The 12547-nt window shown below is 34.1% G+C and overlaps 1 protein-coding gene across 2 annotated transcripts in view; it reads left to right on the top strand.

The window, feature by feature from the left end:
• The window catches only part of INTS6 (integrator complex subunit 6), an 87550-nt gene that overhangs the window by 23060 nt on the left and 51943 nt on the right, over positions 1-12547 (top strand). Inside the window, exon 1 of one of the 2 annotated variants that reach the window (XM_027588777.2) lies at positions 7918-8050. The exons of the other annotated variant lie outside the window; for it this stretch is intronic. The gene's annotated coding sequence lies outside the window, so the exon portion shown is untranslated. Of the gene's footprint in view, positions 1-7917; positions 8051-12547 lie in introns of those variants that run through there. 2 annotated transcript variants of the gene reach the window in all.

The raw sequence follows: 12547 nt of genomic DNA, 5'->3' as shown, positions 1-12547 counted from the left end.
AATGAAATAATGTGTGTCAAAGTGCTTGCTAGGCTGTAAAGAAATGAGCATAATATTGTTCTTTCGTGAAGCAGTGGAACCAGTAGAGTTGTTAATTACCTGAGCTTGATTTGTTGGAAGAGAACCAGAATTGTTTTGTTTGAGCAATTGATTCTAAAGGGAATTTAGGGTTTAATTCAAGGAGATAGAGCTGAAAAATTTATGTAGATTAAAATTCATAATTTAATTAATAATCTATACATAATTAATAGCATTGGAATGCTACATAGCTGAACCTAAGGGGTTTCTGGACTTTCTTGAACTAGGTTGACATGTATAGCTAATTATGTCTTGCCACTATCAGGAACAGATAGACATTAATTATATATATGAACCAGCAGTAGAAATGTTGCTTAAGTTTAAATTTGAAACTTTGAAGTTGATTTTTCCCACTTTACCTTCCTTTTGAAAAATTTGACAGGAAGATTGAGGTATTGATAAAGTATTATTGCTAGAACACATAATAATTAATTTCTTCAACTTTATTTTGTATAAATGAAGTCTTTTTATGGTTTGTTTTATTTTTTTACCCTTAATGATTCTAATTTGTAGTTATGACGACTGAAAAAATATTCTATTTTTTGTTGTAAGATATTCCTACATGTGAGATTATTCATTCAGGGTGCTTTGTCTTGCTGCCTTTGTAGAAATGCTCTTTTGGGTACAGTATATTTTCTTCCCATATATCTGGATCTGTTTTGTTTGTAATATTTGTCTTGTAGGAACTCCTTTAACTTTTAAACATATTTCGAAATGTAAATGGATATTGGAATTGTTCACCTTTCTTCCCGGGTTTTTGGGAGGGATATTGGAGAAGTGGGACTATGTGCTTACAGTGATCTGTAACTAAGTAAGATTGCAAGTAAGTAAGAAAGATTGGGATTTTCTTGGGGAAAGCATCTTAACCTTTTAGTTCTCTTAGTCTTCTGTGATAGCCTAGGAACAGAGCTTATATTAAAAAATATTGATTATAGATATTACTATATTGAGTCTGATAGATTTCAAGATGAAAATTTATTACTATTATCTGAGGAGGAAGATTCATTTGTTTTAAGGTTAAAAGTTTATTATGGTAATGTAGTTGAAAGGTCTGTGAGTTGTTTTGGTTTTCAAGGTTAAGAATGTCTTTGATCCTTTGCATATTTGGTTCTTAATATCCCAACAGGACTTCTCTTGTGGGGCAGATAGAATGTACCCCAGATGTGCATATAATTGAAGCTTACTTTTTGCTAAAATATTGGGAACTGTTGGTCTGTTCTAGCCCAAATAATTAAATTATGTGATTCATTATAAGGAGCCTTTCAAATCATAAAAAGCGTAAAGATGCTTTTTGTTTTGCTCTTTTGTATGTATGTATGCATGCACATGCATGCTACATATGCTCTATGTTGTCATTATTTCTAGGGAATAACAAACAGAATTTTGCATTTTGTCTCTTTCTCTTCAGATCTCTTAACCTTTGCCTTTGGCAAAACTTGATTCTTTTTTAGATTTATTGAATGAGTGAATGTATCAGTGATTTCCACATTAGGTTTGTATGTATATAATTTTTGATTGGCCCTGGCTGCTATTGATGTGATCTGTTACTAATATTTATGGAATTGTGCATCCTACCTGAATGATATCCTTTGCTTAAGAGTTATACTAACTCACATGGGGTATTATATCTGATCTGTTGGTGATGTTTTTCAGGAATACATGTTTCTGCTGCTTTATAATCATCCTTATGGCACATAAGGCAACATAGAACTCGGGTAGTCTTACTTTTTATTTTACAAATGAGGATATTGAGATCCAGGGAGGAAAGTGATTTGCTTAAGGTTATAGCGTTTTTTATTGCCAAAATCTTGATTAGAATTGATGTGAATTCCAAAGAGATCCCACCACCTCCAGACCAGTGCTTTTTTCCTCGTTGTATCTCATGGCCTCTATATTTGATTCTGTTTTTTTGTTGTCTTAAAATTTATCTTCTATTTACCTGATTTCCTGTTTGTCTACTTCCACTTTCTATACAGTTGTTATGTAAGTGTTATGTTCTTGTTCACTCAGTATTCACTGAATGACTGTTATGACCAGGGCATTTATTTCTAGTCAGTGAGGATAACAAAGATGAATAGGGTAGATTTCTGGTTCTTAAGTTCATAGTCTTAACAGGGAGATTGACTATTAAATGGTTTTATAAATGATAATATAGAGATATATACTAAGTGTATGGGAGCACTGAAGAGGGAGGGGAGGGTTAATATTACCTGTTTTGTGTATGTGTCAAATCCTGTGTAATGTGAATTTTTATGGTCATTTTAATTTTGATTAAATTCAAGGACTTGTGGATGACTTAGTATTAGGATGTGGCTCTTAGCCTGTATCTGTGAAATTTATAAAGAAGCTTGGTATAAAATTGTTTTGAGCCTAGAAAATAGTTCATGGAAAAACTTGGTGCCATATTGTCTCTTGACCTGGCTAAGTCTGTTCAGGACAGAATGACCCAATTTCTTATAACTTATTTGTCAAAATAAGATAGGGATACCATTTCCTCTGTGACAGCTCATCACTTAGCAGTGTGTTAGGAGGTAGGAGAATAATAGCCTTGTATTGGAGGCAAAAATCTTGAGCTGTATTATCATTTTTGTACCTTATTTCATGACTTTAATTATCTTTTTTGGCTTCATTTAATGAAAGTCCAGGCAATTGTCTTGAGTTGTCATGAATTTGTTTCTAGTGTTGTATTTTTGGATAACTGTAGGACTTTTGGTGTGCTGTGTTGGAAGAGTATGTGTGTATTTTTGCCTCTTTTTTTTTCTTTTTACATGTAGTTATTTGATAAAACTGGTGGTTTGCAATATTTTCACATTTGAGGTGTGAGTTGGATGGGACTTTGAATTCTGATACACAAGAAAATTATATTGCTTACCCTCATAGTAGTAGTCCTTGATGTTGATAGTGCACTGTGGCCAATTACTCACAGTACCATTCATCATGTCTTACTGATGTATCAAATGTTTTGGTAGAATCAAAAAATTGTAATTAGAGTTACTGAAAAAAATTTTTCTTGTTTTAATTCTCTGCAAAGATCCTCTCTAGCACTGTTTTGCAATGGAAAACTATTCTTACTGTGATTCCAGGAACACATGGCTAACTATATTGCTCAATAAAGTAGCCAGAAGAGATCCTGCCAGTACCTTCTTGGCGATGAATGACATTCCAGGGTAGTGTAGCAGTTATTTTTCTCTTCCTTGAAAGTGCTAGTTGTAGTATTATCTTTCAAATATTGAGATTTCTATATGCTGAAGAATGTTTCTGCATCTCTTTATCAGTGATATGATTGCCCTGGAGGTTAACATTTTGGAGAAGATATTTGCAGTAAAAAATAAAATGTTGGCTTTTGACAATGAAAGTTTTGCCTTCTTATGAGCTTTCCCAGCCTTTTAAGACAAATTAGGACAACTACTTTTATAACTTCTTGGCAAATATTCACACTTGATCTTAGCCAAAAGGCTGAGAAGCGATTCTCTTGGCAAATATTCAGAAAGGGCATGCGTTTGTAGAAAGAAAGTGTGGGAGTAATCTCAGCTATGTGTTCAAGTGGCTACAGATTAGGGTCTTAGCTTTCAACTTTTCAGTTCTTAAAATTGATGCAGAAGTCTCTTCAGTCTTTGAGATGTGGATTGGTACTAGTGATTTTTCTGGATCATTCTTTGCAGTGTAAATGGTTTTACCTTTTATAAGGATAATCTGTAGGACCTATAATTATAGTTTATATTTAACTCTTTGCGATCTGTATGATCAAGGCAATCCAAATTTTTTTTGAGTTCTGTTTCTAGTACCTGAAATAATTCAGAACCTCATCTCTCCCTCCATAAAATGTTTTTGTTTTAGTAAAGTCACTAAAAATATGTGTCAAAAGCTGTCAAAACTATTTTAATTGTGTCACTCAAGACTTTTAAATGCATATTTAAAAGTTTTTTTCCCAGTACACTTAGAATTTTGGAGTAACTTTTTCTTTCTTTTTTCTTTTTTTAAAAAGACCTCTAAGGAATCTTGAGGAATGTCATCATAGTATGATAGAGTATCAAACAGATCTGTGTGTAAATGCATTTTTGAGTTGTCATGTTTATCCCTTAGCAGTGGGGCCTTTTCATATTGATATTACCAGGGGCTCAGTAGCAATGTCAAGATCAACTCCTATCTTACTAATTTGTGGTTAAATGTTCTGTACATATGTACCACATTACTGTATATGTTAGTTTCTGTCAATTCAACTTTCCAAAACATTTAATAAGAAATTTGTTGGTTGCAGATCATTTGCATTTACTATTTTATACCCATTCATGGGGCCCTGTTCTCTCAACATCTGGATTTATAATTCCTGGTGTGCTATAGAAATGTATACATCTGCAATTATTAGTATATTGAAAATATGTAAATTATAATGAAGTTGATGAAATATTTCAATTTAATAACCTGTAGTGAATTTCAGCAACACATTTGCAATACTGTTATTGGATATATCTTTTTTTAAGGTCATGTGGAAAGAAAAACTCTTTAAGGATTGCCCCTATCCAAGCACTGCAATAGAATAATTTTTTAAAAAAATGCTAGCTGACCACTCTTTAATGAAGCTGTATGGCTACAATAACTAATCTATTATCTAGAATTCTGTGGTAAGATATATTGAAGTAGTTTTTATTCAGAGACTGAAGCAATTTCACCCTTCCTTTATTAGCCTGTCAGAACCAGTAAGTTGGAGATGTTTCTATTCTTCTGATTGTAGCTCTTCCATATATAGACTACTATGATGTTTAGAACATTAGTTTTTAGATGGTTGCATCAAAATCATCTTGGGTGTTTTATAAAATATATATGGCTCAGTTCTAATTCTGGAATTCAGTTGATCTGGACAGGGACCTGGGAATCTGTATTTTTGAAAATGTTCCAGTTGATTTTGATACACAGATTTGAAAACCATAGTTTTAGAACACAGTGTTACTCTAAATATATATATTTTAAATTATAAAATATATATTTGAAAATGAACAACTGTAGCAAAACAACCATTTTTTACTTGCAATGCCAGCAAAATATTTTGTGTACGATAAAACAACCTTTGGAATTATTAAACTTGGGGATGGGTTTCTAAGGAATATGCGATAGGTCTTCTGTGAATACTGTGTTTGATATGACTTAGAATCAGTTATTGGATAGCCCTGAAATACTAACTTCTTGCCAACTGCAGTTAGTCTGTATTTATTGCTTTTATGGTATGCTGAGTTGAGGAGGACTCTTTGGCCCTGAGTACGAGATGAGGCAGGGCAGGAGAGGGTAAGAAAAGGGAAGTAATTAATTCATACTATGTGTCATGTGCTTGCTATCCTTGGCGTAAGAAGTTTTTATCCAAAGGACGGCATAGTTTTCTGTTATCCTTATTGTGTTTTTTTTGTTTTGAAGAGAAAGGGATTGAAAGAGAGTGAGTGGTGGGGGTGGGGGGAGAGAGGGAGAGAAAGTCTAAGTAGGCTCCATGCCCAGCGCGGAGCCCGAGGCGGGGTGAATCTCACAACCCTGAGATCATGACCTGAGCCGAAATCAAAAGTCGATGCTTAACTGACTGAGCCACCCAGGTGCCCCCTTATTGTGCTTATTAATTCCTGGTTTGGATGTCCATAACTAGTATTCTTTTTTAAAAACATTTTTATATGTATTTACACACACACATACATACACACGCAGAACATACTTGACCCAGATGAGGGCAATTTATAAAAGAATTGGTGATCATTACACTTAATTCTTGTTTTCTAGAGAGTTCCCGCTGAAATACCCTTCTGTAATGTATTGTTTTGATTTTGAATTCTTAAAGTATGTTGTAGATTAATTCATCAATCTTTTTTTTTTTTTGTGAGGCATAGTAACTTTGGTTGTGTACAAGAATAATGGCACACAATACATTTATATTTAGTACTACTATGTTCTAGGTACTGCGGACACCAAAGGTGAAATTAAGCAAGGGTCTTGCCCCTAGAAAACATATTTGAAGATAGGCAAGTAAATAAGCATTTGTATTCATGAGATAAATCTCATGGCAGAAATAAAGAGAAGCTTTTGAGAGAGCATAACCAGGGGAGATAAGTTTTGAGAGATGAATAAGAAATTGAGCCATGACATTTCAGGAGGAGAGGGAATAGTGTGCAAAAGTATGAAGTCATAAAAGCAGTATATGGGGAGACTATAAATTATGTGAGTGGAGTATGGAAAGCATAAGCGGGGGGAGTGATTGCTTGAAATGTAGGTAGAGGCCGGAAGATAACCACCCTAAGGAGAATGGACATCATTCTGTTAACATTTGCAGAGGAGGTAGTGAAGGTGCTTGGTAATCAGGCGAGTTACGTGATCAGATTTGCATTAGTAAGCTTAACTCTGCAAGCAAGGTGAAAGAAAATAGGTTGAAGGATGGTAAACTGGGAAGAATTCACAAACTACGTGGAATAATCCAGGAAAAACCCGGGATGTCTAAAACTAAGCCAGTGCTGGACAGAAAGGCAGAAATGTGAGAGATTTGATAGGTATGCTAACTAGGCAGGTCTTTAGAGATGGTAAGGTGGGAGAAAAGAAAAAGCAGTGTTTGACAGGGGTTCTGAACCAGGGTCCAGGCTTGAGCTTCAGAGGGTTCTGTGAATTCCCTGAAAACTTAATCTAGACATTGCCTGTTTGTGCAATTATGCACATCTTCTGGGGGACGGAGGTTTGTAGCTTTAATCATATTCTCAAACAAGTAAAAAAAGAGAAAGACGGTTTAGTAGTATTTTGAAGTTTCCAATCTGAGATCTGTGTAGATGTTGGTAGTTTTAACTGAAATGGGGATATTAGATACATAGTAGAAAGGAATATAAAATAATTGTTTGATAAAGTATCATCTTTAGGGTACCAGTGTTTTAAAGGAATTATGAGTCAACTTTTAAAACAATAGCTCAAAGACTTTTTGTCTTTTAACATTATGTCCTAGGAAAAGTATTTTGTACTTAAAAACAGAAATAAGCAGAATTTTATCTCTGGATGTTGATAGTTTTATTTTGAAGCAGATTAAACAAATAGGCTTTAAGTCATCTTATTACTTACCAGGTTTTTAAGTTTTTAAATTTAAGGCCATAGTGATGTGAACATTTAAAATTGTTCAAGTTAGCATGAACATTGAAATTCAGAATGCTGGGACAAGAGCGTTGTGTGTGTGGGGACACATTATACTAGCGACAAGTCAGTTAAGGAGGATGCAAGCCCAATTTCTTTTCTGTTCATTAGTATGTCATTTAAGAATAGTTGTAGATCAGCTTTAACTGCATTAGCAGTTTTCTGCCAGTTAAACTCAGTTAAAGTCAGCCTGTTAGATATATTTTATGCCTCTCTAAGTCAGATTACAATTTGAGAGCATGAAAAAGTTGAGTACTTGGTCTCCTGGTGAGGCACACTTACATAAGCCATAGGCTGCTAGTCTTTTATAAATACCTTCATTATAGTTATTTAGCTGTATTCCATAAATAGTTTTTTTAATGTAAACTTCCATTTTCAATTCTTTTCAGATGTAATAAAATAGATTTAAAAATTTTTAGATTTGTGTAATAGGAATAAACTTTGTGCAGTGACTGGAAGTATGATCTTTACATCAAGGCAAGGCTACATTTTGATCTAGACAAGGCTGTTTTGGTTTTTTTTCCCCACGCTCTGTCTTTTCAGGTTGAATTACTGATTTTTCCCCCTTTGTTTTGTTTGTTGTGGTTTTGATGTTTTTTTTCCTTTCAGCTAAAGGAGCAGCCCAGTGGTTTTCAAGAAGTGCCAAAGTGCACTGACTGTCTCATGATGACTGGTGCCTCAGGGAGGGTCATGATTCCTGGATACAGGATCGACCTGATCCTGGATGTCACTTCAAGCAGTCAGATCGTGGGGAAAAGCCTTGTCTAATGGCTAGCCTTCCTCAAAAGTCTGATGCTAGTCATCTCGGAAGGCCTCAGAAAAAGCCTTAAAGGTGAGCAGAGTAGAGTGTAGTTCTCTCTGGGGGCTGTGACTATTTGTTGGAGAATATAATTCAACATAGAATGATAACCCTAACCTGACAAATCCAGGTTCATTTGGTAAATTAGTTTATAAATTTGTTGATGATGATGATCAGACCCCAACTTTTGAGTTATTAGAAACTTAATAACCTCTTAACATTAAGATCTGTAAGGGGAGGAATTTGGTATTTCCTGGGCCCTTCAGAACCTTAGATTAGGATCGGTTGTCTTAAAGGGAAACAGCTTACTTTCATAGCTAAGGAACATTTTGGTTACAGAATTGCATTATTAACTACAGATGGATTAAAAAAAATTAACTAGTGAGGTATTCTCTTAGTTTATATATTTATCATGTATTGATTGTTTATCAGGCAATTGGGACTTTAGGATTCTGAAGGACAAATTTGCATTTGATTTGTCTGTTATAATAATTTTTTAAAAAACATAACCACCTTTGATGAAGCAGTTTATTTACTGCATTCAACTTGAATATTAGGCATTATTTGAATAACATTTTTAGCTCAATAAAAAGAGTTTTTAGAGATGTTTTGAGCATCATGTTTTGTTTTGGAAAAAGCTTAATTCTAGGCTTCTTTCTCTGTGCTTTGAAGCACTTATAGAACCCAGTTGTTCATGTAATAACCTTGGTTGCCAAATTTTTAAGTAAATTCTAAAATTTGTCCTAAGACTTAATAGGTTTCATTTTTGTTTTTCTTGTTGTTGTTGAGCTTCCTGTATTAGAAAAAAATATAATATGGGCATGCAGTATCCGCAATTTTTGTCCCATTTTTATGTTTAGAATTATATACCCACACATACCTGTATATTAATATTAGAAAACATCTACAAAAACAGAAATTTTAAAAGATGAGATGAAAAAATTAAAGGAAGTTCGGATAACTTTCTTCCCTCACATCCTGATGTATATACCAGGAGTCTGCAGACTTAAAAGGCCAGGCAGTAAATATTGTAGGTTTTCCAGCTCACCTGGTTAGTTAGAACTACTCCGTTCCACTGCTGTAGGGCAGAAGCAGCCATGGACAGTGTGTTAAATGAATGAGTGTGGCTGTTGTCAATAAAATTTTATTTACCAAAACAAGCCAAGGGCTGTTGCCTGCTGGGCCATAGTTTGCTGAGCCCTGAAGTATACCCTGTTTTGTAGATCAGTGCCCTAGACCTTGAATTGTGTTAGACTACTTTCAGGCCCTTTTCACCATGAGTTTTATTAGAGTGCAGTTGATCTTCCTTAATGAAGTGAGCAGAAGAATGGTAGTGATCAGAATATATTCAGTTTAATTGAACAAATACTGAACACCAGTGATGTTCAGGCAGAAGGTTGGGTACTAGGAGCATGAGTTTGCTAAGAGAGAGGTAAACAGTTGTGGCGTGGTATAAGAAGTAAACTGATCACAGCAGAAGCTGCTGAGAAAGTGCGGCTGGTGCTAGGAAATGTCTCAAGTTGGACTTCGAAAGATTAATTCAGGTTGGGAAGTAGATGAGTGCAAAGGCATAAAAGTGAAAGAAGAGATGGGGAACCATCTACACCTCCGTACTGATAGTTGCAGAATGTTCAGTAAAGAAGGAGGAAATGAGACTGGATGGATGGCATGGCCCCTTGTGTATGCCTTGCCAGGGGATATAGACTGTATTAGAGGTTGATGGTAATAACCACTGAAGAGATTTTAGTATAGGAGAAAGTGATCAGATTTGGATTTTAGAAAGATGATAGCGACAGTGTGGAATATACAAGGAGTAGGTAATTTTGGCAACTTTTTTTTTTTTTAACCTCGTAAAAGAGGATAAATTGTTTGTGGGTCGTTTAATACCTGATATAAAATAAAGAAACTTGGAATACTATTTAGCAATAAAAGGAAATGGACTACTGACATGCTTTAATATGAATGAACCTCCAAAACATTATGCTAGATGCAAAAGACCATGTATTATATGATTCCATTTTTATGGATCGTCCATAAAGTAGATTAGTGGTTGCCTGGGGTGGACTGGGGACTGACTACAAATGGGCATGAGGGATCTTTCTGAGGTTTGGAAATGTTCTACAACTAAATGGTGGTGATGGTTGTGCAACTCTGTAAATTTACTAAAAATAATTGGGCACTTTTAAAATGGGTGAATTTTATGGTGGATAATTAGTTTTCAATACATAGACTTCACCATTGAAATTTATTGGAGTAAAACTTTGTGAAAGAAATTATTTTCATATCATTGACTGCTAAGTAATTTAGTTGCTCTTTTCTCAACCAATTTTGCTGTTAAACTACTAGAACCAAAAAACCTTTTTTTTTAATTTAAAGGATATACATATAACTAAGGAACTGTAAGAACTACCAACTAAATGAGATTATTATTAAATTTTATAGAATCCTCTCTGAGTTTAATAATTTCTTAATTTTCCTTATTCAATATCTTGAGGAGAACTGTCTTAAATGCTTGTATTGGATAATATAAAAAAACTAGAAATAGCCTAAGAGACATGTATTTGATTTTTTTTTTTCAAGGAAACAATTGCTAAAGAAAGAACTTGAAGTATGATGATTTTAATTTATTAATTGGTTTTCCATAATCTTAATAGTCATTGAGAATAAAAGAATACAAAGCAATTGGAAAATGGTTAATTACAATAATTTATAGAGGGCTTTAGTATACGCTAGCCGCTGTTTCTTAGAGGCAGATTCTTACTGTTTCTTTTATTCTTGGTTGCCAAAATAATTTATGAGTTTGAATGTAAGCATTGAGAAGATAAGTAATAAGACTTAATTTTGTTACTTTTTATTGTTTCAGGGTAATTTCACATCTCACTTAATTCCCAATTCTGTGAGAGTGAAGAAATGAATCTAGCTGATTCTCAATTGAGAGGCATGGCTGGGACTAGTCTGTTGGTTTTTTATTTTTACTTCAAGTTTATTGCTCCTCACACTCTAGTGTGGGATTTAAAAACAAAACAAAAAACCGTACAGTACTGTATAAGGATAAACATCTAGATCAGTGGATAAATTGAGAGTTCAGAAATAACCCATACATTTATGGTCATTTGATTTTCAACAGGGAAGCCAAGAATTTAATGGGGAAAAAAATAATGTTTTCAACAAGTGGTAGTGGACAACTAAATATCCTTATATGCAAGAGAGTGAAGTTGGACTCTTACCTGATACCATATACAAAAATGAAATAAAAATGGATGGGCAGTGTAATTGTGAGTTGAAACTCTTGGAAGGAAACATACAGACTAAAACCTCATGGTTTTGGATTAGGAAGTGGTTTCTTAGATATGACAGTAGAAATACATCTGAAGAAAAATTAGAAAAAATTTGACTTCATCAAAATTAAAAATATTTGTGATTTAAAGGATACTATCAAGAAAAGACTGTACACGGAATAGGAGAAAATATTTGTAAATCGTATATCTCATAAGGGCCTAGTATCCAGAATATAAAAAGAACTGTTAAAACACAAAAATAAAAAGACAACCCAATTAAAATATAGGCAATGGATTAGAAATGATATTTTTCTAAAGATATGCAAATGACCTTTAAGCACATGAAAAGATGTTTACCATCATGAGTCATTAGGGAAATGCAAATCAAAACCACTTTATAATGGGATACCACTTTATACCTACTATAATGGTTATAATAAAAAAAAGATGGATAATAACAAATGTTGGTGAGAATGTAGAGAAACTAGAACCCCTCATACATTACTAGTGGGAATGTAAAGTGATGCAGCTACTATGGAAAAAGTTTGGCACTTCCTCAAGAAGTTGAACATAGAGTTGACCAATGGCACCCAAATTCCACTTCTTGGTATATACCCAACAGAAACGATAATATATCCACATAAAATGTCTTATCAGCATTATTTATAATAACTAAAAAGTAGAAACTGATGAACGGATGAACAAAATGTGGTGTATCACGCAATGGAATGTTACTTAGCCTTCAAAGGGAATGAAATTCTGACACACACTACAATATGTCCAAAGCTTGAAAAACATGCTAAGTGAAATAAGCCAGATACAAAAGGCCAGTCACTGCATAATTCCATTCATATGAAATCTCCAAATAGGCAAATCCATGGAAACAGAAACATACAGTGGTTGCTAGGGGTTAAGGGTGAGAGTTGATGCCAATGTGAATGGGGTTTCTCTTTTGGGTGATGGAAATGTTCTGAAATTAGCGGTGATGGTTGTGTAACTCTGCCTCCCTGGTTCAGCCATTCCAAAAAAAAATGAAAAACTCATATTTTACCCTCACATATCCTTTTTCTATTTCCCTTTCTGCTGACTTTCTTAAACTTCCTTATTCCTTTCATAGCAAATTTAGAAATTATTTCTGATTCTCCTTGACTTTCCTACTTCCTTTTTTATTCCTTAATCTATTACAATCTAGCTTCTGATTGTGCCATTCTTAATAAGGTCACTAATGACTTCATCATCTTCCAGATTCAGT

This window comes from Zalophus californianus, chromosome 3 (assembly GCF_009762305.2).
Source record: "Zalophus californianus isolate mZalCal1 chromosome 3, mZalCal1.pri.v2, whole genome shotgun sequence".
NCBI classification, from domain to species: domain Eukaryota; kingdom Metazoa; phylum Chordata; class Mammalia; order Carnivora; family Otariidae; genus Zalophus; species Zalophus californianus.
This window is presented reverse-complemented; position numbering and strand designations above follow the sequence as displayed.